The sequence below is a fragment of the Lagenorhynchus albirostris genome, chromosome 4, assembly GCF_949774975.1.
Source record: "Lagenorhynchus albirostris chromosome 4, mLagAlb1.1, whole genome shotgun sequence".
NCBI lineage: Eukaryota > Metazoa > Chordata > Mammalia > Artiodactyla > Delphinidae > Lagenorhynchus > Lagenorhynchus albirostris.
The window spans coordinates 31,579,524-31,603,850 of NC_083098.1; the positions used below are offsets into that span (position 1 = coordinate 31,579,524).

A 24,327-nucleotide genomic window follows, 5' to 3' on the forward strand; every position below is an offset into this window, starting at 1 on the left:
CGGTTTCACCTCTCCCTGCTCTGATTTTTCCCTCTGCTTCTCTTCAGGGAAGATGTTTGGCCTCTGAGAACCGCTTCTTCCCAAGGGAGAAAATCTCCTCCCAGCACCTGAACTCCTGCTCAGCATCTCAACGCGCACAGCTGCCACTCACTTCATCAGAGCTTCCAGAGCACGAAGGAGAGAGAGGACAGCTGGACAGTGGCCAGCCCAGGCACAGAGCGAGGCTCCCGCCTTCAGCGCAGGCTGAGAGTTGGAATCCTTGAAACGACCAGGAGCTGCAAATGGGACCGAGCAAAACAGAAAAGACAAATTTTATGTCTTCACCAACCTGTGTCTCTACAAGTCTCCTTATGCCCAAGCATCTGGAAAATAGAAAGGACCTACTGACATGACTTGTGGGGTTAGTATGGAAACATAAACCTGCAAAAATTGTTGTAAAATTATAAAGAAAAAATTCCTTCAAGAATGATGATTAGTCATCTTGTTTGAAAATTTTCAGTTGAGAAGTTTCAGTCTCTCTTTTCTTCCTGTTGCTTTTTCTTTTTATAGCTTCATTTACATAGAATTGAGGCACAATAAATTGCACACATTTAAAGTGTAAATTTGATGAGATTTGACATATGTATACGCTCGTGAAGCTCTCACCACTGTCAAGATTCTCAATGGATCCATCACCCCTGATGGTTTCCTTGTACACCTTGTACTTTGTCCTTCCCACGCATCATCTCTAGACAACCACCATATTTTTGGTCATAGATTAGTTTGCATCTTATAAAAATGGAATCATATACTATATACATCCATTTTTTTGGTCTGGCTTCTTTTACTCAACAAAATTATTTTGAAATTCATCCATTTATTTGCATGGCAGCAATACCATAGTTTTGGTGCTGTTGTTGAGTAAAATTCTACTGGATAGATATACCACTTTTAAAAAAGCCCACAGCGATGTCTTTTTTTTTTAAACTCTTTCTTTTTAAAAAATTTATTTACTTGGAGTATAGTTGATTTACAATGTTGTGTTAATTTCTGCTGTACAGCAAAGCGATTCAGTTATACATACATATACATTCTTTTTCATGTTCTTTTCCATTATGGTTTATCACAGGATATTGAATATAGTTCCCTGTGGCGTACAGTAGGACCTTGTTGTTTATCCATTCTATATATAATAGTTTGCATCTGCTAATCCCAAACTCCCAATTTATCCCTCTCCCTTGGCAACCACAAGCCTGTTCTCTATGTCTGTGAGTCTGTTTCATAGATAAGTTCATTTGCATCATATTTTAGATTCTGCATATAAGTGATATCATACGGTATTTTTCTTTCTCTTTCTGACTGACTTCACTTAGTGTAATAATCTCTAGGTCCATCCGTGTTGCTGCAAATGGCTTAATTTCATCAAACCTCTGTTTCTTTTTCAACGTTGTTCCCACTTGCTCTTCAGTGAATGAGATGGTGGACTTCCATTCACAAGAGTTCTTCATCCTTTTCACCCTTTTATATATAAAATGACTCCCTTTAATGTGTTTTATTTCAGTGGCAAAGAAGTGGGCTTCCTGTGTTCATCCAGGATATGTCAGCACCTGAACCATGAGCCAGGTTTCCAGGAAGCAAAGCAATGAGTGGGGATGTGTAGGGACTTACAAATGTGGAGGACAGGTACAGAGCCTGCCTCAGCCTAGAGATCTTGGAAAGAATAGAAGTGGTCAGATTGGAGATGGTGGTCATAAAATATTGCCTAAAAACAAACAAACAGGTAAATTTGTCAGAGCTTTCCCTGAGTGTTTTTTTAAAAAATGTTTCTTAAATTCCTACTATTCATGAAATTCAAGGATTTTCATTTTAACCTTTCTGCTGTTCATTCATAATTTCTGTTAGGGTTTCAGCAAAACATTAAAATTTATTTTATTTAGAATGCAATGCAATAAAAATAAATACAAGCAAGCAAGAATACAATTTGAGAATTCAAATATCTTCTGGTTTAGTCCAGGCTCCTTAGTACGCACTTTTCTTTGTTTGCTTCATTTAAACATTAACATTTTATTTAAATCAAATTAGCCCCACATGGCCCCTCTCCTTACTTAGATTGTATATGGATGTTTCCTCTCCAGCTGACATGAAATGGATTTATTCCTTTTTCCTGCAGACAAAAACTATGATGTGTAAGTTCAGTGGAAGCCTGGTTTTTTATGACTGTTCTTTTGTGATGACAGATGGTCAGGTGTGGGCAGAAGGGAGGGTTAGGCAACCATGAGCATAGACAATGCTGGAACATTCAGCTTTAGGAGGGACAGGGGGATTGGATAGAGAAGTTGTCTTCCTAGCCAGAAAGCCAATGACAGAGAAGAGGGAGCTGTTGAGACAGAATCCTCCAAGCTAGACACTGGGCAGCCACTTCAGGTCTTTCTTTTAATTCAGTTAGAAGACAAGCCCTGGGAACCCTCCTATACTGTTGGTGGGAACGTAAATTGGTGCAGTCACTATGGAAAAATGGAATTACCATATGATTCAGCAATCCCACTCCTGGGCATTTATCCAGACAAAACTATAATTTAAAAAGATACATGCACCCCTATGTTCATGGCAGCACTATTCACAATAGCCAAGACACAGAAACAACCTAAATGTCCATCGACAGATGAATGGATAAAGAAGATGTGGTACATATATATATATACACAATGGAATACTACCTAGCCATAGAAAAGAACAAAATAATGCCATTTGCAGCAACATGGATGTAACTAGAGATTATCATACTAAGTGAAGTAAGTCACAAAGAGAAAGACAAATACCATACAATATCATTTATATGTGGAATCTAAAATATGGCACAAATGAACCTATCTTTGAAATAGAAACAGACTCACGAACATAGAGAACAGACTTGTGGTTGCCAAGGGGAGGGTGTTGGGGGAGGGATGGAGTGGGAGTTTGGGATTAGCAGATGTAAGCTATTATATATAGAATAGATAAACAACAAGGTCCTACTGTATAGCACCAGGAACTATATTCAATATCCTATGATAAACTAGAGTGGAAAAGAATATTTATAAAAGAAAGTATATCTATGTATAACTGAGACACTTTGCTGTACAACAGAAATTAACACAACATTGTAAATCAACTATATTTCAATTTTTTTTAATTTTTTAAAAAAGAATCCAAATCCTGTTGGCTTTGTATCCTTAGCCTCTTCCTGCCCTGTCTTGTTTTCTGTCTCCAATGATGCTTTGACTTGACTGCCATCACCTGTCGGCCGTGTCCCACCTGATGGCGACTGCATAGGTGCTCATCTGGTGTCCTACCAGACCAAGTCCAAGTCCTAAACTTGGAGTCCCAGCCTCACCTGACCGCTGCCCGTATCTGCAGCCTCTCATCCAGCTGCACCAACTCTCCAACCATGTCAACCCCCTTGCAGTTTCCTGTAAGAGCTTTCTGAGAAAAGTGAATTCCCAGGCCACTGTTCTGATTCAGTAGGTCCAAGGTGAGACCAATGACTCTCTTTAGTTCAAGATGCTCCGCAGGTGATGGGGATGATGGGATGGTCAACTAGGTTCTGGAGTCCCTAGACTGCATCATCCTTTGGGGATTACCTAAGTCAATATATGTGAAACACCTTGCAAACTGTCACTCTCCATGCAGATGTCAGGCAGTGTGACTGAGGAGAGGAACCATGCTGAAGGGTGGGTCGCAGCCCTGAGGTTAATGCAGGCAGGGGCTCTCCCTTCCCTCCCCAGCAAAACTGGGGCAGGATCAGCAAGACTAGCTTTCCACATAAACAGCCCCAACGCCGGCCCAGGAAAAGTTCTCAATACTCCTAGTTTGTCCAACACATTTTTTTTTTCAGTAGCAAAATTATGTTATCAAATGATTCATATAAGAAACCCAAATCCTAGCGGGCACTGCTAGTAAGAGTCCCAACAGCCTTTCTGTCCTATGTTCATGCTGGCCAGGCCCCGGTTTGGTTGAGGGTCCATGATTCAGGAAAGGCCAATGATGGTGGGCCTTCCCCTTGCCGTGACTGGTTTAGACAGGTTCTAGGCAATGAAATGCCAGGGGATACCTGTTCAGGGGCTTCTGGGAAAAACTACTTGCTCCTAAGAGGAGACTCTTTGCCCCTTCCACCCATTGGATATTTCCACATGTACATGGGATGCTTAAAACTATGGCAACTATCTTGACATTTTGAGGGGAGTTAGCCCAAAGTCAACACTCCGAGGAAGGCAGAACAGAAAATGGGAGGAACCTGGGTCCTCCACAATATTGCTGAGCCATGGAATCCACCAACCCGGGAATTTCTTTTTATGTAAGATGACAAATCCTCTAATTGTTTTAAGCCATTTTGAGTTGGGTTTTCTGTAATTTGCAATGGCAAGCATTCTGAAATACTAATGTAGAAAATATTAAAATGGTCAAATTATTATTAAACATTTATTTTATAGGCTTTAATTCATAACTTTTATTTATTAGAAGTCAATCAGGGAGATAATGGAGAACTTTTGTGATGCATAATTTAAAATGGGGAGTTAGGGTCATAAATAAAAGTCATACCAGTCTAAGCATCCAATTTATTTTAGCATTTTGTTTTGATTGTATAATCCTGAGGAAAGACTGATTCCCACAAATGAGGAGCTGCAAATGTTAACAGTTTTGAAAAAAACTGTTTGCTTTGCAAACTCAAGACACTTTTCAGTTAACAGTGATAGCGGGAAAAGCTTTATTCCAATATCTGGGCTCAGACACATGAAGTTAGGTTGGCAGGCACGAGGTTATGTGGTGATTGTTAAAAGCTGATAGAGAATATATTATTTGTTTACAATTTAAAACATAGGGTATTTAAAATTTTTCAATAAAACATTTGCAAAATTCCCCAAAGATCTTCATAGAATCTTAGGTTCCTTAGAACACACTTTGAAAACTTCTGTCCTAAGTGTAATTAAATTATGCTAATTATGTATAATTAACTTAAAATCCAGGTTTCAAATGTGGTAGACAAGATCATTCCCTCTTGCTCTAATTCCAATTTCCAAGAGCTCCAGGCCAGACCCTGTATAATGTCATTCAAGTCTGGCAATAAGACAAACACTCCATTAGCATAATAGGAGATGCGCTCCCAGGAGATTATGATTCACTGAGGAAAAGGGCTGCGTGTGGGGCCAGACCACAGAGAGGGCCTCTTTTCACTGACCTCCTCCTCCCTCCTGGTCCAAAGCATCCCTACCCTCATGACCATCCCCAGCAGCAGAACCACCCTGAGAAGAGACTGACAGTCCACACTGAGGCCGGACAAGAGAAAGCAGAAGCTGGACAGGGTAACTGCGGGATTGCTGGGGCAAATGAGTCAAGGACCAGAATGAAAGAGAGAAGAAGTAAGGAAACTGGACTAGGGGATATTGTCTTTGCTGGCTGTGCATTTGGCTTCATGATGCATCTCTGGAACCCAGGAGGAAGGCCTCCATATGGGAAAAACGATGAATAAAATGAGGAAAACCACTAATCTCCAATACCCACTGTGCTGGTTTTAAAATATGTCCATGAATTCTTTGTTCTCTCTCCCTTTAAAAGGTGGAATCTAATTCCCCTTGTCCTTAACTGTGGGCTGTATTTAGTGACTTACTTCTAACAAACAGAACGTGGTGGAAGTGATGGTATAAGACAACTAAGATTAAGACATAAAAGGCATGGTGGCTTTCTCCTTGTTCTGGCTCTTGGATCACCCACTCCAGAGGAAGCCAGCTGCCATGTCAAGAGGGTGCTCAAGCAGCACTGTGGGAGGCCCACGTGGTGAGGAACTGAGGCCTCCTGCCTATAGCCATTCAAGGGAGTCATCTTGCCAGGGGATCCTGCAGCCTCAGCCAACAACCTGGCTACAACCTCGTGAGAGACTGTAAGCCAGAACCACCCATCTAAGCTGCTTCCACATTCCTGACCCACAGGAACTATGAGATAATAAATGTCAGTTGTTTTAAGTCACTAAGTATGGAGTAATTTGTTATGCAGTAACAGATAAGTAACACACCGTGAATATCAGATATGACTGAAAGCCCAAGTAAAGGACGCACAGAACCCACTCTGGGGGTTCATGTGTGAGCTGGCTGGCAGGGCCATCTTCTTATAGAAGCCCACCCCCCGCCTCCATAATAAGTTGTGGTGTGGCAATCAGAAACCTACAGTGGAATCACACGAGAGCCTTTAAAAGTTGTACTGTTGGGGTCCCTCCCCCAGAGCTTCTGCTTTAATAGTTCAGGGAGTGGCCTGGGCTTTGGGAGGCTTAAAATGTCTCAGGCGTGCAAGGTGGTGCCAAGGTAAGAGTCTCAGGTGCGGTGTGAACTGTTCCCTCAGCCAGTGTCCTGCCCCCTCTGGTTTGCACCCCCCTACCCCCTTCCCCCGCCCCCTTCGTTCAAGTTCAAGCATCTCATCTCTCACGTGGTCATGTTTCCCTTGACAGGGTTTGGACAAAGTTTGATGAGTTCTTCTTTGAAAGGTGCCTAGGACATTAAAAGAACTAACCATTAATGTTGTTTTTGTAGTGGAATGTTTTCTTCCATAAAGTAAGAACACAGGGAATAAAGAAAATAAGGAGAGAGAGAGAGCAGATTGAAAAACCCAGCATTCCTTTTAGCACTGGGCATTTTTCAGTGTCAGACGAATCAATAATCAGCAGATACTCGGTATGCAAAATGAGAAGTAGATCTTGGGTGACAGACCCCGGAGCTTATGAGACAAGGCGAGAAGGAATCGTGCTTTTTAGGAGCAGAAGCGTAACTCCTGCTGAGGTGCTAGTACAGGTTTTCCCATCACCAGCACCACCCCCAGAGGGATGATACATCTGGAGACCCTCTCTTTTCCCTACTCAGTAAGTAAAAATGTAGGTACCCATATCTGAGCACCAGTGAAGATATCCAGGGATCCAGAAGGAGAAGTTTCTGCTCTCAGTGATCCCTGGTAAAACTCTTGAATTGATTCGAAACAAACGTTTTATTGGAAAATGGCAAAGCAGGCTAGTGCCATGGGTGAGGGCTCAGGCTCTGGAGTCAGACTCCTGGGGTTCAAATTCCTGTTCTCTTATGTCCCGTTGCCCTCAACTCTGCCTCAGTTTCCTCATCTCTACAATGGGGGTAAAAGTGGCATCTACCCCATAGGCTGGCTATTAGAGGAGATCATTTTTCCCACCGATAGCAGCGGATGACAACGTGGGGCACAGGAGGTGACAAAGCCCAGCCTGTGTCCTTGTTGGGAGAAGAGCTTTACATAGCTAGACTCACACTTGCCTAATTTACTGATCATTATGAGGTAAGTCAGCCGTATCTGCTTCCTAAATCTGGCTAGAGATTTCCTCCTATCTCGTTACTGAGGAAAGCAACCACAGAGCGGACCGGGGGTGTGCTTCCCACCGTCCTTACCCCTCAGCTCTTCTCTTACTGAGTCGGATCTCCCCAGCTCCCACCGCTGTCGATATGCCCAGCCCCCACCCTCTGCTCTGACTCTTTCAGAAGGAGACTTTTTTTTTTTACTACTGACTCTGCCTATTGAGATGGGGTTTTTAATTTACCTCCAAAGAGACCCTATGTTCAAGTGGGAAAGTTCTGGCTTGGGGCAGAGCCACCAAGAATACAGTCTACCCCAAGGAAGGAAACCGATATCCCTGTACCATCTCCTCCTCGGTTCCAAGAGAGCAGTCCCACTCCACGGGCTTTGGATGCCCACCCAGAGCAGACAGCAAGTACCACCACGATGAGTGCCACGCGGGGAGACAAGGGCTGCAGGGGGCTGTGGCTCCCTCTGGGCACCTTTCCAACCATTAACCTGTGACCATCAAAGATGGGGAAACATGTTAGGGTGATGTGTTGCTATGATCATTGTTAGAATAGGATAAACCGACCTCAGAGGAAGCAGTGAGCATTGTGAGATGATTACCCTAGTGGCCAGACCGTTGGACAAGTGAAAAAGGGCTTCAAAGGGCAGAGCCACTTTTCTGTGCGGGTTCCTCCACCAACCCCGAGCGTGGCCCTGCCCTCGGATCTGAACCACCCTCGGCCTCAGCCTCCCTCCCTTTGTGGTCAGAACCTGGCCGTCCCTCTGGTCCCCCTGTGTACATTCACTCATTTTCTACCCAGACAGAGCTAACAGGGCAGGAACCTGGCCAATTATTGAAGGAGGTTGCCTTGGTCTTTAAGCTATTTTCTCTGCAACTTTCTCCACTTCCGTCTCACTCCTCCCTCCCTCCCCTCTGGGCAAAAGGATTTCCTCCTCTCTAGTCTCTTCAAATGATTCCGACAGGAAAAGATCTGGTCTCAATACTATTCTCAAGTGAAAACACACCCAGACACTCCAAGGCATTTATTTATTGAGACAGTGAAAGATGGAGATGTCTATTGAGGGAGACCAAGACACGAGCCACAGATGGGGAGACCTGAAAGGAAACTGGGAAGCCCTCTGGTCCTGGAAAACGTGTTACACTTGAGAACTTATGTCATTTTAGAGCCCTGGAGACAAGTTGAAGAGGGACAGAGAAGGCACTGAGATGATCCTTTTCCCAAGCCCTAAGCTCCCCATCTTTCCAGCCTGATGTTAAGGATCCAGAACTGAGTCACAGCATACAGATGTGCAGTGCACAACGTATACAATTGTACAGGGCAGCCTGCCAGCACTCCTTCCATAGTGCCACCTCAAGGTGCCATTGTTCTCATTCAACAAACCCCTTTTAAGTGTCTACTATGTGCCAGGCACTGTGCTAGGCATAGGACAAATCAAGAGAAACCAAATTTGCCCTTCAGAGTCCACAGTCTAGTGGAGAAGACAGGCACCTGGAGATAAACATCCAGTGCTAATAAAGTTATATACAAAGTACTACAGAGGCAAAGAAAGAAGATTTAATGTTACCAAAAAAGATTAGAAAACTTCAAAGAGGAGGTAACAGTTGGGGCAGAATCTTGAAGGAAGAAGAGTAGTAACTCACTAGGCCAACAAGAACATTCTAGACTTAAAGCACAGTCGAGGCCAAGATATGGAGACATGAGGCAGGGTGATGTTTGCACAACAGTTTGGCTTCACTTCTACCCTAGATTACCCCACCACACCTAGAGTCCCCGTAGTTCCTCTTCCCCCAGATCTCCCCACCACACCTAGAGTCCCCATAGTTCCTCTTCACTCACTGCCTCTCAGGCAACTCTGCCTCCCAGGCTTTCCTTCTCAAGGTCTTTTCTCTCCAAATCTGTGAAGTCAAAGAAGTGATTTCTTAAGTACACACAAAGCTGGGAGCAGGGGATGGGGAGGGAGTCCCAGAAGAGAAAGGCTGTTTGCTTGCCTGAATATATCCAATGGTGTAGAGAAGCAGTAAGCTCTCAACTTCTACATCAGACTTCCTCTGACTACATTCACTCATTCCATTAACAAATATCAGGTATCTTTTACCTCCCAGGGGCTGTGGGAAGAGATACATGGATAAACCAGGCCCACGGGAAGCTTCTTGTCATGTTCCCTGGTATGTTTTACATCTGTTCCATCTTCCTGGACCCAGAACAGTGACTGGCTCTGCTGAGTCTGCAAAGTGGAAGAACCGTTCCTTCCCGATCCAGGAGCAAACCCCACCTTCTCTACCAGCTCTAAAACTTCAAGAGCACTTCCCAGAACTCCTTAATGTGGATTAGAGACCCTTATGTGTTTGGGGGAGTCCTGATGGGACATCAGGGATAAAAGGAAGGAAGGAGAGATGGGAGGGAAGGAAGAATAATCATCATTTTGCATAATTCTGCCCAGCATCTGTTAAGAAGATAAAATAGGACTGAATTTGCAGCCATAGGCCCCTGTCTTCAACCACCACAGACTAATTCGTGTCTATTGGCACTGACTTTTCTTTTTGTACATTTCTCCTTATTATGCTTTTTCTCTTTGACTTTAAAAATAGTCTCTTCTCTTAGGAGAGAAAAATATGTCCTTAATTCTTACAAATCATATTTGACGCATAGCTATCCAAAGTTTGTATTTTATTCAAATAAGAGCTATCAATAAGTTCTAGGTCAATAAAAAAGGAAGATACGATTTATTAAAATCAAATATTTTTAGTCTATGAAGGATTTCCCTAGATGGTATCATGGGCTGGCATTCCATAGGCCTATGGCAAATTAAATAAGCGTTCAAGCCAGTCCCAAGTGAAATGGTATTTTAAAGTGTTCATTTTTATTTTATTATTTTATTTATTTATTTTTTTGCGGTACGTGGGCCTCACTGTTGTGGCCTCTTCCACTGCGGAGCACAGGCTCTGGACGTGCAGGCTCAGCGGTCACGGCTCAAGGGCCCAGCCGCTCCGCGGCATGTGAGATCTTCCCCAACCGGGGCACGAACCCGTGTCCCCTGCATCAGCAGGCGGACTCTCAATCACTGCGCCACCAGGGAAGCCCCAAAAGTGTTCATTTTTAGAAGAAGAAGGAGTGGGGAGGAAGAGAAGGAGGAGAAGAAAAAGGAGAAGCAGCAGCAATTGCTAGGAGACAGCTGTTCAATCCAATAAAGTAATGGTCTGTGTGAACTCTAATGATTGTATCTGCAAAACAGTACATGTATGATTTGTGGACATTCCCCCCCCAAAATAATAAAAGACTCATTTCATGGAAACATTTTGTGTTTTCTTTAGAAGATTTGGACAAAAACAATACATCTTTAACTCTGAACGCAGAATAATGGATCCGTGAAAGATTTATCTGGAATCCAGTGCAGTTATCTTTCTATATTGATCATCTTTGCTACTCATTATCATATTCAGTCCATCATTTATACGCAGATGACACTATCATTTATGGTCGTAGATTATGCTGGGAGAAAGCTTAATATTATCTTCAAGCTGATTTAAATGAAGTTTAAGATCATCTGGCACAATCTAAATTACTCTTAAATATTAATGAAACAAAAATCATGTTATTTGGCTCAAAACAAAAGTTGGGAGAACTGAAAACCTGATATGTAGCATGACCTTGGAAAGAGTAGACAGTAAGATTCAAGATTCAGGGATGCACTCTGCTTTCACCTGTGACTGATTATATAACTGATCAGCAGGAAAGGATAGAAACATCCCAACTCCTCATTCTTGTAAGTATCATTCTTTTATTTAAAAAAAAAAAGATTGTTTTCCATGTCTCCAATGTTGCAGTTATGTGCCTTGGGTTTGGTTGGTTTTATTTATCTGAATGCAGCTCAACATTTGTTAGCCAAGTTAAAGATGCTTTATCTTCTCTATCTGGACAGATTTACCTTGAATTATACATCTCATAAACATTACCATCTGTTGTCTTTTAAACAATTGGCTAAAAATTAGAAGACTCTCAACATTTTGTTGGCATAATAGCTTCCCTCACACTCTATTCCCCAAAATCAGACCACTTCATTCTTCTTTCTCAGTCATCCACATTTTCTCAGCAAAATTTAGTGAATGGAGAGAAAAAGCGATAGCCGCGAGAAGCAATCCTCTGACAGCCCCTAGTATTCCAGCTCTGTGTGTGCATGCGTGGATGTGTGCCCACACATGCACGTAAAGAGGAAAATGTCTTAAATTATGTAGATGACCTTTCTGGACCCCTTTTACTCTCAAATGTCTCACTAATGGATGGGAAATCCCTCAGCTGCCAGCCCAAGGTAGGATGGGGCTCAGGAGACCCCACAGTTGAAGCTGAACGTGGCCATATCCTTGGCTGGTTTCCCTGGAGAGGATGTAGATGAGCCCCAGGCCTGGCTGGCGGAGACAGCTCAGCCCCTGACCAGTGATGGGCTAGATCCATCTTCAAGGTAGGAGCTGGGGGTACTCAAGATGAAAATGATGAGAGTTGGGGCAGACCTCCATCTTTGCTATTATTATTGCTCATGGCTTTCCTTTACTACAACCTTCCTGACTGTTGAAAACTTCATCCAGTCATCAATGTCGTTGAGATACATCTCTACTGCCTCATCACACCCACTAGCAGCTATGGCTGCCTTTGGGGGGCAGAGATTTCATTTACCAGGGGCCTCCTGAAGGGGTGTGTATGTGTGTCTCATGCTTATTCTGTACATTGCCTCTCACTTGCCAAATTTTCTCCATCTCTGATCTTCCAAGAGAAGGAAGTTGAATCAAAGAAGGATTGAGTGTGTGGGGAGGTAGATGAATGGATGGATAGATGGTGACCACATGGAGTAAGAAATTAGGGATGTTTTGCTACTGGTTCAAGAGCCCCCCCCTCTCCATCTCCTTAGAGAAAAAAGAAATGAAAGAGGAGAAGAAAAATAGCTTGAGAAAGCCACAGGATGATGCCGTCATTTCTCTAAAGAAATTTACATGTAGAGAAGCGTGGACCACCCCCTCACCTACTGGCAGAGCTTAGCTAGTCCATGCCTGTGTCCAGTGACTATTTTTAATCTCATTTTTCAAGGGTCAGTTCAAGAGTTATCTTTTCTAAGTCTCCTGGGAAGACTTTACCACTCTCTTCTTTTATTTATTCCACTTGATGCATAGGCCATTTAGACCCTTTATTGTTTGTGTGTGTTAGAATTGCGTACATGTTAGAATCTATGCTGGGCCAGCCCTTGCAATTTTCTACCCAACCCGTGTTCAGTGTCAGAAGCCCAGCCATGTGCCTCCGAAGTGAACCCTGCTGCCTCCATCCAGTGATGGCCATTCAGTCATGTATCCATCTTAGAACCAACATGTGATAAATCTCACCAGTGAGACCAGAGGTGAAATGCTGGGGCAGTGGCAGCGGGGACTTCTAAGAAGTGTTTATTCTTAGCAAGAGAAACACGGGAAGAAAACACTCACACCGATGCTGTTGTGGGCAGAGATGGGGCAACTTGTCTTGTGGCCATGAGGACACAGTCAACATGCTGAAGAAGGCAAAAAGGAAAGATGGAAGAAACCTGAATCCTTGATGTTGTTTGTATTGAATCAATGCAAGGACCACCCCATCTCTAGACTTCCTGTCCATTCTGACCTGTGTCTTCTGTGATTCACAGCCAAAAGCATCCTAATTGATTTCTCCTCTAAACCTGCTCTGTCCAATGCAGTAGCCACTCATGTGTGGCTACTTAATAAAATTCAGTGCCTCCGTTGCATTAGCCATATATCAAGTGCTCAGTAGCCCACGTGTGGCGAGTGGCTACCATATTGGATGGTGCAGAGTTAGAGAACATTTCCAGCACCTCAGGAAGGTGCATTGGACAGCACTGCTCTGAACTGCAAACTCCTCGAAGGCAGAAACCAGACTGTATTTGTCTCCATTCCTAGTTCCTGATGGATAATCATGCAAAATAAATAAAATTGCTGAATAAAAGAATGAATGGTCTAAGTATCATCTTTTCTGAAGGAACTGGCACTACTGAGTTCTGACTAATGTTTGCCCCAGTGATTCTTGAGTTCACACAGGTGGCCACGTCTGTGGTCCAGTCAGCATCCCCACCCACTCCTCCCCCACACAGCAGCTCCCTTCAAGCTGCTTCCTTTGCTCCCTCTGCTCCAGGAATCCGACTTTCTCCAGATTCACTTCAACCTCCTAACCCCTCACCACCTTCCTCCTCTGAAAGATGCAGCTGCAAATAAAACAGTCACTGGGCCCAGGCTTGCTCCACTCTTAAGTGTAGTGTAGACACTAGAAGTGTGCCAATGTAGACAGAAGCTGCCCACACACTGGCCAGAAAGGATGATGTTCCAGCCAAGCCTGTTAAGAGCCAGAGGCTCCACAGGGGTGGCGCTCCCCACCCCACCCCAGCCTGGTTGGTATTCATTCTGTTGCCAGATGCTTCCTCACCAAAGCCCAAGGCATTCTCCTGCCTCTTGGGCAAGAGTGCCCTTGGAACGAAGCCCGGGTGAAGGTCAAGTTCACAGGTAACACGGAAACATCTGCAGAAGTGTCCTGCTGCTCCTTTAGAATCCCGCAGTGGCCCTTGGCACAGTGGCCTGGATGAATGGCTGCCTTCTCCTTTAGACTTAACTTCAGGGAAGGGGTTCTGCCCTTCTCCCCTGGAGAAGTCCACCTTCTCTTGTTTGAACGGCCCTGGGAAGAGTCTCACTTGAGCCTGATCTGCCACAAATTAGAGTTTCTTCTGCCCTGTACACTCCCACGACCTCCCACCCAAATGAGGTGCTACAATTCGGCACCCAATTTCAGTGTGTGTGTTTTTAACACATTGAGCAATGCCCTGGACACCAGTTAGATGTCCTACAATTCAACTCAATTCTGACACTGTCTCCCCGGAGATGACACCATATCCCACAGGTTAAGTGTTCAGTCCCAAAACACTGCCCCCTCCCCCACTTCAGATACCAATCACGAGTCCAGGTTGTCCCCTGGGCTTCTGACCAGTCAGCTACAGGTCAGAGGTTCCCATGCTTGGGTTCGATTAATTTGCTAGAGTAGCTCACAGAACTCAGAGAAACATTTTACTTCCTGATCACCGGTTTATTATGAAAGGATATAACTCAGGAACTGACAGATGGAAGAGATGTTGACGGTAAGGTGTGGGGAAAGGGTGAGGGGCATTCATGCCTCCTGTGGGCTCACCACACTCCCTGAATCTGCACGTGTTCATCAACCCAGAAACTCTCAGAACCTCATCCTTCTGGGTTTTTATGGAGGTTTCATGACATAGGAATGATTGATTAAATCATTGGCCATTGGCGATAGATTCAACCTCCAGCCCCTCTTCCCTTTCCAGTCTTTGGGGAGGGACTAAAAGGTCCAACCATCTAATTACATGGTTGGGTCCCCTGGCACCCAGCCCCCATCCTCAGGTTACCTGGGTGCTTTCCAAAGGTCGCCTTATTAACATAACAAAAGACATCTTAATTGTTCTCCCTACTTAGGAAATTCCAGTGGTTTTCGGAACTCTGTGCCAGCAATGGGAACAAAGACCAAATACGTATATCTTATTATAAATCACAATATCACAGGTGCAGAAGCACTTTAAAGGTAATGAAGCTTTTGCTCTCATAATTGCTTAAAAGTCTTGGGTCACAGAGTTGCCCATCAGTAGTGGCTGCAGGGCTTCCCTGGTGGCGCAGTGGTTGAGAGTCCGCCTGCTGATGCAGGGGACGCGGGTTCGTGCCCCGTCCGGGAAGATCCCGGGAAGATCCCGGGAAGATCCCACATGCCGCGGAGCGGCTGGGCCCGTGAGCCACGGCCGCTGAGCCTGCGCATCCGGAGCCTGTGCTCCGCAACGGGAGAGGTCTCAGCAGTGAGAGGCCCGCGTACCGCAAAAAAAAAAGAAGAAGAAGCTGCAAAACGTAGCCCTTTGAGTTTTTCCCAGCTCCTCACCACACCTTCCTCAGCACAACTGAATTTTTTTTTTTTTTTTTTTTTTTTTTTTACGGTACGTGGGCCTCCCACTGTTGTGGCCTCTCCCGTTGCGGAACACAGGCTCCGGACGCGCAGGCTCAATGGCCATGGCTCACGGGCCCAGCCACTGGGCGCCATGTGGGATCTTCCCGGACCGGAGCACGAACCTGCACCCCCTGTATCGGCAGGCATACTCCCAACCACTGCTCCACCAGGGAAGCCCACAACTGCTTTTTTAAAAAATCCTAACCCTTCGCATCAACTCTCCCAGCCCTTACGTAAACACTCACCTCACAGGCACACACAAATGGCTCTATATGGGCCAAGCATCACTCAGTAGACCATGTTTTAGATTCTGACCAGTTTAAGCCCCTTGGAGAAGGATGCTGGGATACTATGAGAATCTGAGGGGTACCCAGAGACTTATGATCTGCCCTTCTTTCTGGAGTGCTAAGGAGGTCTCCCTCCCAAGCTGGGTCAGTCAGATAGGAAGAGGGTGGGGGAGGGTGTCATATGTGTACCTCAGGGGCCTATTGACCCATAAGTTTCAAGAGGCATTTTATTAAGCAATGTTCACATGCTTGGCTTCAATCAGTGCCTTTGTGGTGAACCGACTTCATGGGCTTGGGCTTATGAGTATGTAATTTGAACTACAATGGGTCACATGTGAAGGAGAAAGATTTAAATTCAGCCAAGTAGGGGTGAAATGTCCTTCATGCAAAGACAGCACAAAGGGAACCGAGGTTGGGTCCCATTTTCACTTCCGGCATTGTGCTCTTCAGAATATGACCAACGAGGTGGCCGGAGGGGGCGTGGAAATCTAATGGGTTCGACTCATAGTAAGTCCATCCACAGCCTCCCCAAGGCACAAGGAGGTGGTCACGGGTTCTAGCTTCAGATTCAGGAAGGCTGGGGTTCAACTAGCCCCCTTGACTTCCTAGCTAAGGCCATGTTTCTTAGTTCTCTAGTCTGTTTCCTCACTTCTTAAAGTTTAGATTATAATAATAGAATCTTTCCCTAAAAGTTGCTGTGAAGATTGGAAGAATAGTGCACGTAGAGTGTTTAGCATAATTCCTGGCACCATCCAAAGTGTTCAATAAATTAAAAGTGTGGTTCTCTCAAAATATAAGTCAGATGACATCATTTGTCAGTTCAAAAGCTGGCCATGGCTCCCCATCTCACTCAGAGTAAATGCCAAAGTTCTTATAAAGCCTACCACCGCCATGACCTGGGACTCTCCATGACCCAGGACCCCCGCCCAGCCCTTTCTGATTAATCTCCCCTCACGAATTCTGCTGCAGCCACTGGCTTCCCTGCTATCCTCGAATGCCTCAGGGCCTTTGCACTGGCCCCTCTAGAACCATCTGCCTAGAGCACCTGCGCCAATATCTGCATGAATTCTCCCCTCACTTCCCTTAAGTCTTTGCTCAAATGTCACCTTCTCATTGAAGCCTTTACTGAACGCTCTTTCTAAGAACCTAACTTGCAGACTCCCCAGTGTGCCTTAATGCCCTTTCCTGCCCTCCTAATTCTCATTAGCACCTACCATCTTCCATCTGCTAATTAATTTGCTAATTTATCATGTTTAGTACCAGTCTCCCCATCCCAGTAGAATGGAAGCCCCATGAGGATGTAGATTTTCCTCTGTTTAATCTACTGATATATCCCTAGGGCCTAGAAGTCATGGTACACAACACATTGTTGGTTCTCAATAAATATTTATTCAGTGGAAGAAATGTTATTTGTTATAGTTATGAATAGGGTCACATAACCTCAAAGAGCCTGTTGTTTGCCTTTGCACAGTCCTTCCACCTTTTATTCCTTTTCTAACTTATTTTAATTTTTTTTTTTTTTTTTTTTTTGCTGGAGTGATGATGTTTGTTTACTATACAAAGGACTTAGCAAATAGCTTCTAATAACATGGTTTCTGCACAGCATCCCTTCTAGACCTTCAAGAGTTTAAGGCTCTGTTCAGCAGTGTCCTGGGAGCCTGGATCGGAGCTTGGGGACAATTTTCTACAGCAGCGTCTTCCAGAGTGTCAAGGTTACAGGCCAGAGTTAGACAAGCCAGGGTTGGGTTGTCATGTCCAAGAGAATCAGAGAGAAAGCCTACAAAGAGGCAAAACTAAAGGGTCGGAGACAAACGGGAGCTGGTGGGCAGGAAACAGTTTTGGAAGCAGATGAAGCCCAGAGGATCCCGTGGTTTGGGGCCACAGGAAGGGGTGTGGCCCTAAGTCAGGGTGCAGACTGAATGGAATAGTTACATTCCAATGCAATATCTGAGTGCAGCATTCATTTGCCTTGGCCCCATCCAAAGAGGGAGAAGTGACTGACAAATGGGCCCCACAATGAGGCTGTTTTTTCAATCAGTAGTGTAGCTGGGGGTGGAGGGGAGGGCTAGAGGCACTTGTGGGAGGGGAGCTTCACCGTCATCCATAAACAGCTCATCTCTCATGGACTGAAAGGACTAGATGGAGCATGGCCATAGTGGCTGCAGCCCAGAGCTTTGAAGTCAACCGTTCTTAGGTTTTCTCCTTTTTCTTTCCCTTTCTTTCTTTTTCTTCTTCCTTCCTTTTTTTTTCCTTTCCTTTCCTTTTTTCTTTGTTTCCTTTTTTTGTTTCTGGTTCACGTGTATATGTGTGTTAGTGGGTCTTTTTGTGTGTGTGTGTGTGTTTTTTTTCCTGGTGCATTTTCCTTTTGATCTCCCTTATTTTTGAAGTCAATTTCCCTTTGAGAATCCCAGTTTGTCTGGCTTGAGTGAAAGCACACAAGGCAAAAGAATTGTGGCTTTGTCAGTGTTGGACCCTAAAGAGTGGTCCTCTGGGGCTAGGGGTGGTGATGTCAGGGCCTCCCTCAGCGAATCAGCCTCCAAGGGTGGGAAAGAGCAGGCTCACTGACACAACAGCTTTCTGCCACCAGCAGATCCTTCTTCAGGGCCTGCACATGCCCAAACCTCAGAGAGCTTCTGTGTCCTCCAAAAGTACAGCCAATTCCCTGGGACCAAGCTGTACTTTTAGATATAAGGGTTTATTATTATTATGATTCAGGTGTGATAAGACCAACATATCAGGAAAGAACTGCCATTGAAAAGAGAGTTTGTTACACTCACAGATCCCAAGAGGAGGGGGCCACATGGGGAAGCACCAGGGTCACCAGGAAGAGGGAGGGAAGGAATCTGGGGCTGGAGCTTTTAATGTGGTTTCCATGGGAAAGAATGGGTGAGGCAGGTAAGCAAGCTTAAGACTGACTGTTTGAATAATTTCAGCAGGCTCTGGGGCACAGGGGTGTCCCTAGTTGCCTGGGACCTGGCTCTGGGGTATTAGGAATGTGGATAGTATCCTGGAGTATGAGAGTCTGATCTAGGATGTGGTTGGGCTGTGAGCTCTGGATTGGTTGGTTTACGAGGCATGTTTGCTAGACAGGTGAGTTGTAGGAATTAGCTAGCCCCGGGAGAGGCAGTCTCTCTGCGTTATCAAGGCCCCAAATGTCAAAGCATTAAAAATACAGAATAAAAAGTCCTGATTAATAAGTCCTGGGGGCAGCTTAGTTCAAGGAGAAAAAGCACTGGCCTGGGAGTCAGGAGCCACGAACATGTCATTCACCCCTCTTCTCTCTCCTGAATTACGAAGCAAGTATAGATCAGCACGAGGACCCCTTGCATCACAAATATTCTATTATCTTCAACTAAACCGTATCAGTGACCATCCAAACTGTCCTGAGAAAGAAGGGGATGAGGAAGGGGGCACCAGGCAGAAAGTCAGAGAAGCCCACCCTTGCCCATACTGGGTGGGCTGCAGGACACAACAGATGGACAGAAAAGTCAGAATTTTGGTAATTGAGGAAACACAATAAGGAATAAATTGGAAGCTTGGTGAGGTAAGGTGGTTCAGGAGCCAGGTCTCCCCCATCAGTCCCTTCCAATCACCTCTTTCATGCCACATGCCAGGCCAAGCCCAGGCAGATGGTCAGGATGCGATGGAAAGGAGGAGACAGCTCTGAGGGTCTTTGGGCAGCAAAAACCCAGAGTGCTTGGAAACTAATTGGGCTAATTCTCCCTAAAGTGATCATGACTTGATATATATTTCCTTCCAGAAGTACTTCTTCTTTTTTTTTTACTGAAGTAGAGTTGATTTACAATGTTGTGTTAATTTCTGCTGTACAGCAAAGTGATTCACTTATACATATATATATTCCTTTTCACACTCTTTTCCATTATGGTTTATCACAGGATATTGAATATAGCTCCCTATGCTATACAGTAGGACCTTGTTGTTTATCTATCCTATATATAATAGTCTGCATCTGCTAATCCCAAACTCCTAATCCGTCCCCCTCCCACCCTCCCTCCCCCTTGGCAACCACAAGTCTGCTCTCTATGTCTGTGAGTCTGTTTCTGTTTCATAGATAGGTTCGTTTGTGTCATATTTTAGATTCCACATATAAGTGATACCATATGATATTTTTATTTAGAAAGAAGACACCTAGAAAGAGAAAGAGAGACAGAGACAGAGATCACAAGAAAAAGTCAATCCCTAACCCAGCAATACGTTCCAGTCCCAAGCGCTAACGCCTCAAAAACTTGAGTTGACGATTACATAATATTGGGAAACTGCTCCACACTTTCCTTCTTGGAGGTTCACAGTTAACATCAACACCTTAACAGCTCAGAGAAGATTTGGGGTGAAGGGAACCTGTCTAACCATGGTTAGCCCAGTGTTTCCCTAATGATTTCATCATGAAACTCTTTCCCCCTCTCCAAGTGAAAACTAGTACCATCCCAAACTCTATAACCTGGGCTAAAGCAATGTATCTTTAATGGCAAGATGTTAGTTATCTTCAAATAAACAAGGCAGATCATCTCCATCTGGGTACCTGCCCAGGTACATACTCACATTAACTGGCCCAAACAGAGCTACTGCACAGAGCCAGAATCCAGGAGAGCATGGTCAGGGATGAGAGCGTCAAATCTAGGTCAAAGCAGCAGGTAACATGAGAGAGGTGCCAACTGTTCAGGCCGAGGATAAAACTTGAAGTCCAAGGACAGCAGCTGGATATGGGAGAAGGCACGGGCCATAGGACCAAGAGCAGGAGATAAATTTGCACTGTTTGCTCACAGTCTGCAGTGGATTTTATTGTGCCAGTCCCACGGGTGGCATCCCTGGACTTGGGGTGCCTTAAAAACACCACATGGCCTTGGAGACAGGTGCCTCCCAAGAGGAACCATAAAGCCAGCCCATGTGTAATCACATATTTGGTTAGATGCCCACAGTTGCCAAGAGTAGTAATAAGGTACTCAGTAATGATTGCTCCAGCATCACTGTTCATAAACACGGGACAATGGCACTAATTCTAACCATATAGAAAATTGAGCTCCCAGATACCAGGGGAGCTGACTTTGCCACATGGGCAGAGCTGCACTGTTTATTAAAGTAGGAGACAATCCGCCAGGATGAAATGACCCTGTGTGGACCCATTCTCCCCACCAGCTTTGCAAGGGACGATGAAGTCTCTAACTGGCCAGTAAAGATCAAAGTGTATCCAAGGCAGAATTTGGTTATCACACACCTGTCCGAATGAGGAAATGAGTCATCACGTGTGTGCACAGTCATCATGGTCACCAGGAGAGTGGATGAAGGAGTTTCACAAATTCTCCGATAATAGAGACGAACACTTATTGAATGCTCACCCTGTGACTAGCACTGAGCTAAGCACTTTACCCGGATTATCTCATTTAATCCTCAGCAGCTCCATGAAGCTCAGGAAGGTTAAGAAGCTTGCCCCAGGCCAGGTGAGCTTTCAGGGCTGGCACCTGCCTGTAGTTCTGGCAGTCAAACATGTTCAAACACTGTGTTCTTTCTGTCCCCTCATTGGGCCCGGTGACACTTCCTCAACTCACGGCGTTTGCCAAGTCCCCCTTCCTTCCCCACGCAGCATCCTCTCCCCAAAACACCGGCTCATCTGTTTTTGCTGACAGTTATGCCCTTAAACCAGAACTCCCCGATGGATCTAACACCCAATGGGCTATAAATATGCTGAGATTTGATCCCCCACCCAGACGGACAGGAGGGTGGGACGTGGGGTAGCCAGATACCTTGGGCTGGGAGCCCTGGATGTCTCCAGATTCCAAAGCCACCCTCTGTCCTCTGCCCCATGACGCTGGTACTGGGGAGCTGCAAATATGTGTCTCCTTTTCCACGTGACTGCCTGGAAGGTTCTAACCCCCAGGAGCATGAGAGAGAGACCCGAAGGCAGGGAGAGGAAGAGGATTTGCTCCTGCCTGTTTGCTGGCTGGTTGGCCAGTGATGACCTAGCATTAGCTTCTGACCTCCACCCTGGCAGTGGGATCCAGCTTCTGCCTGTCCTTCCTCTTGTCCAGCTTGTCCAGTGGCAAGAGGCAGGCAGGGCCTCTCCAGGAAGCAGATTCCCAGCACCCTGGCCTCCCTCCACCGAGCTCCTCGGCTGCCAGCACCCGCTGATCAGCAGCCCCCTCCTCTGAGGACTGGTCCCAGTGCTCGGGGACTCTCTTCCAAGCGCCAGGTCTGATCATCGCAGCATCTCTCCTTCTTTGTGCAGCCTGGAGGTGGCGGCAGCAATTCCATGTGGGTTCCCTTCTCAGTCCTAATGCCTGTTTAACCAATTCCCTATATTGTAACAGAGGAACTCTCTCTGTTACGGGAACTAGAGCAGTTTCTGATTTCTTGAACTGGACCCTGATTTACATACCTGGTTATCCCAGGGTGCCCTACAAGCATCATTCTCTCTATGTGTCCTGACAGTGAAAAGGTGTTGAAAGCACTACCCAACCCTCTGCCCCCTGACCCATACGGGCCCAGGGAAAAGTGGCCAACGGACAGCACAGAGTTCATCCACTCATAGACACACCCAAGAAAATACTTCCAAAATCAGAGTCGAAAGGGGTGCTCGCGAGCATTGAACTGTTCTAGACACATGGGTGAGTCCTTCTAGGACTGGACGTACAGACTAACCATGATTGTCATTAACTCTGAGTCCACAGGCTTTCCTGAGTGCCAGGGGGTGTCTTCCCTTTCCTGCTCTAAAATCAAGCTATTATGACACAGGAAGGTTTAGGTTCAGACTTCTTTAAATGTGAAAAGCAAAAAGTCTCGGTTTGCAGCCCCATATCCAGCTTATCTTTTTCTATTAATCAATCACCAGCATTTATCTAGCACGGTAGGTGCTAGCCCCAGGCCCCAGGAAGACATGCACTTGCAGATGCAAGCAGAAGGTAGCCTCTTGATATACATTTATTTCCCTTCACAGCCCCACTGGCTTTCAGTAAGGACTCAGTAGACACTTCTCATAATTTCCCATTGTTGTTGGGATATTTTTATCCCTCTTGTATGAATCAAAGTGTGACGTACTGTCTCACTGTTCAAATCCTGACTCTGGCAAAGCCATTATTACTTATTTGATATCTTCCAAAAAATTTTTATGACTTGCTCCCCAACTTCAAAATCAAATTTAAATGATCTCATCATGAAATACCTTATGATGGATGGATAGGTGTATGACATCAGTGCATGGAGAATTTACAAAACCAGCAACTTGCAAAGCCGGGTCATCGTAGTCTCGTGACCTGGACTCCTCTTACAAGGGAGGTGGTGACATGCTATCCACTCCAGGCTTGGGCCAGAATAGGCTGGTTCTGTTCTGGAAACCTAGAGATCGGCATTCCAGATGGCCAGATTAGAAATTAGTCATTTAGTACAAAATGCATCCTAATAATGTCAACCTAATAATAGTAATAATAACAGTAATAATGCTTAGTAATTCTGCAGTATAACTCAAAGTTCTGTACTCATATTAACCCATTGTTATGGGCTGAATTGTGTCACCCTAAAATTCAGGTGTTGAAGCCCTAACACCCAGTACCTCTGAATGTAACTATGTTTGGAGCAGGGTCTTTAAAGAACTAATTAAGTTAGTATAGGGTCATTAGAGTGTGCCCTAATCCAATCTGACTGATGTCATTATAAGAAGTGGAGATTGGGACACAGAGAGAGAGACCTCATTGGAACACAGTGGGAGAAAGGCCATCTGCAAGCCAAGGAGTGAGGTTCTAGAAAAAAACAACCATACCTATGCCTTGATCTTTGTCCTCTTGCCTCCAGAACCATGAGAAAGTAAATTTCTGTTCTTTAAGCCACTCAATGTGTGGTCTTTGTTATGGCAGCCCTAGCAGACTAACACACCCATGAACTTTCAAAAACAAAAAAAAACTCCCTATGGAGAAAACCATAATTCAGAAAGATACATGCACCCCCCAATGTTCATTGCAGCACTATTTACAATAGCCAGGACATGGAAGCAACCTAAATGTCCATCAACAGATGAATAGATAAAGAAGATGTGGTACATACAATGGAATATTACTCAGTCATAAAAAAGAACAAAATAATGGCATTTGCAGCAACATGGATGGACCTAAAGATTGTCATACTGAGTGAAGTAAGTCAGACAAAGATAAATATCATATGATATGCTTATATGTGGAATCTAAAGAAATGGTACAAATGAACTTACTTACAAAACAGAAATAGAGTCACAGATGTAGAAAATAAACTTATGGTTACCAGGGGAGCAAGACAGGGAAGGAATAAATTGGGAGATTGGGACTGACATACACACACTACTATATATAAAATAGATAACTAATAAGGATCTGCTGTATAGCACAGGAAACTCTACTCAGTACTCTGTAATAGCCCATATGGGAAAAGAATCTTAAAAAGAGTGGATATATGTCTATATATAACTGATTCACTTTGCTGTACAGCAGAAACTAATACAACATTGTACTCCAATAAAAATAAATTTAAAAAAATACTTCCTAACGCGAAGGAAGGAAGCTGCAAATATTTTCCCTATTTTTCAGTTGGTAAAAGTGAGGCAGGAAAAGAATGGTGGACTTTGCCTTGGTCTCTCAATTCACCTGTGGACAGATGGGATCTGGCCCAACTCTGCCTCTTGTCTGCTGGCCACGGCTCTGTTCTTCAGCCGGAGTGAC

At 44.8% G+C, this 24,327-nt stretch overlaps 1 long non-coding RNA gene across 1 annotated transcript; it reads right to left on the reverse strand.

The window, feature by feature from the left end:
* Positions 1 to 24,327, reverse strand: LOC132519222 (uncharacterized). The gene is made up of 3 exons (XR_009540123.1): positions 24,253 to 24,327; positions 22,806 to 22,978; positions 1 to 275 (listed from the first exon to the last, which is right to left on the reverse strand). It is a non-coding gene; the product is annotated as an uncharacterized LOC132519222 (long non-coding RNA).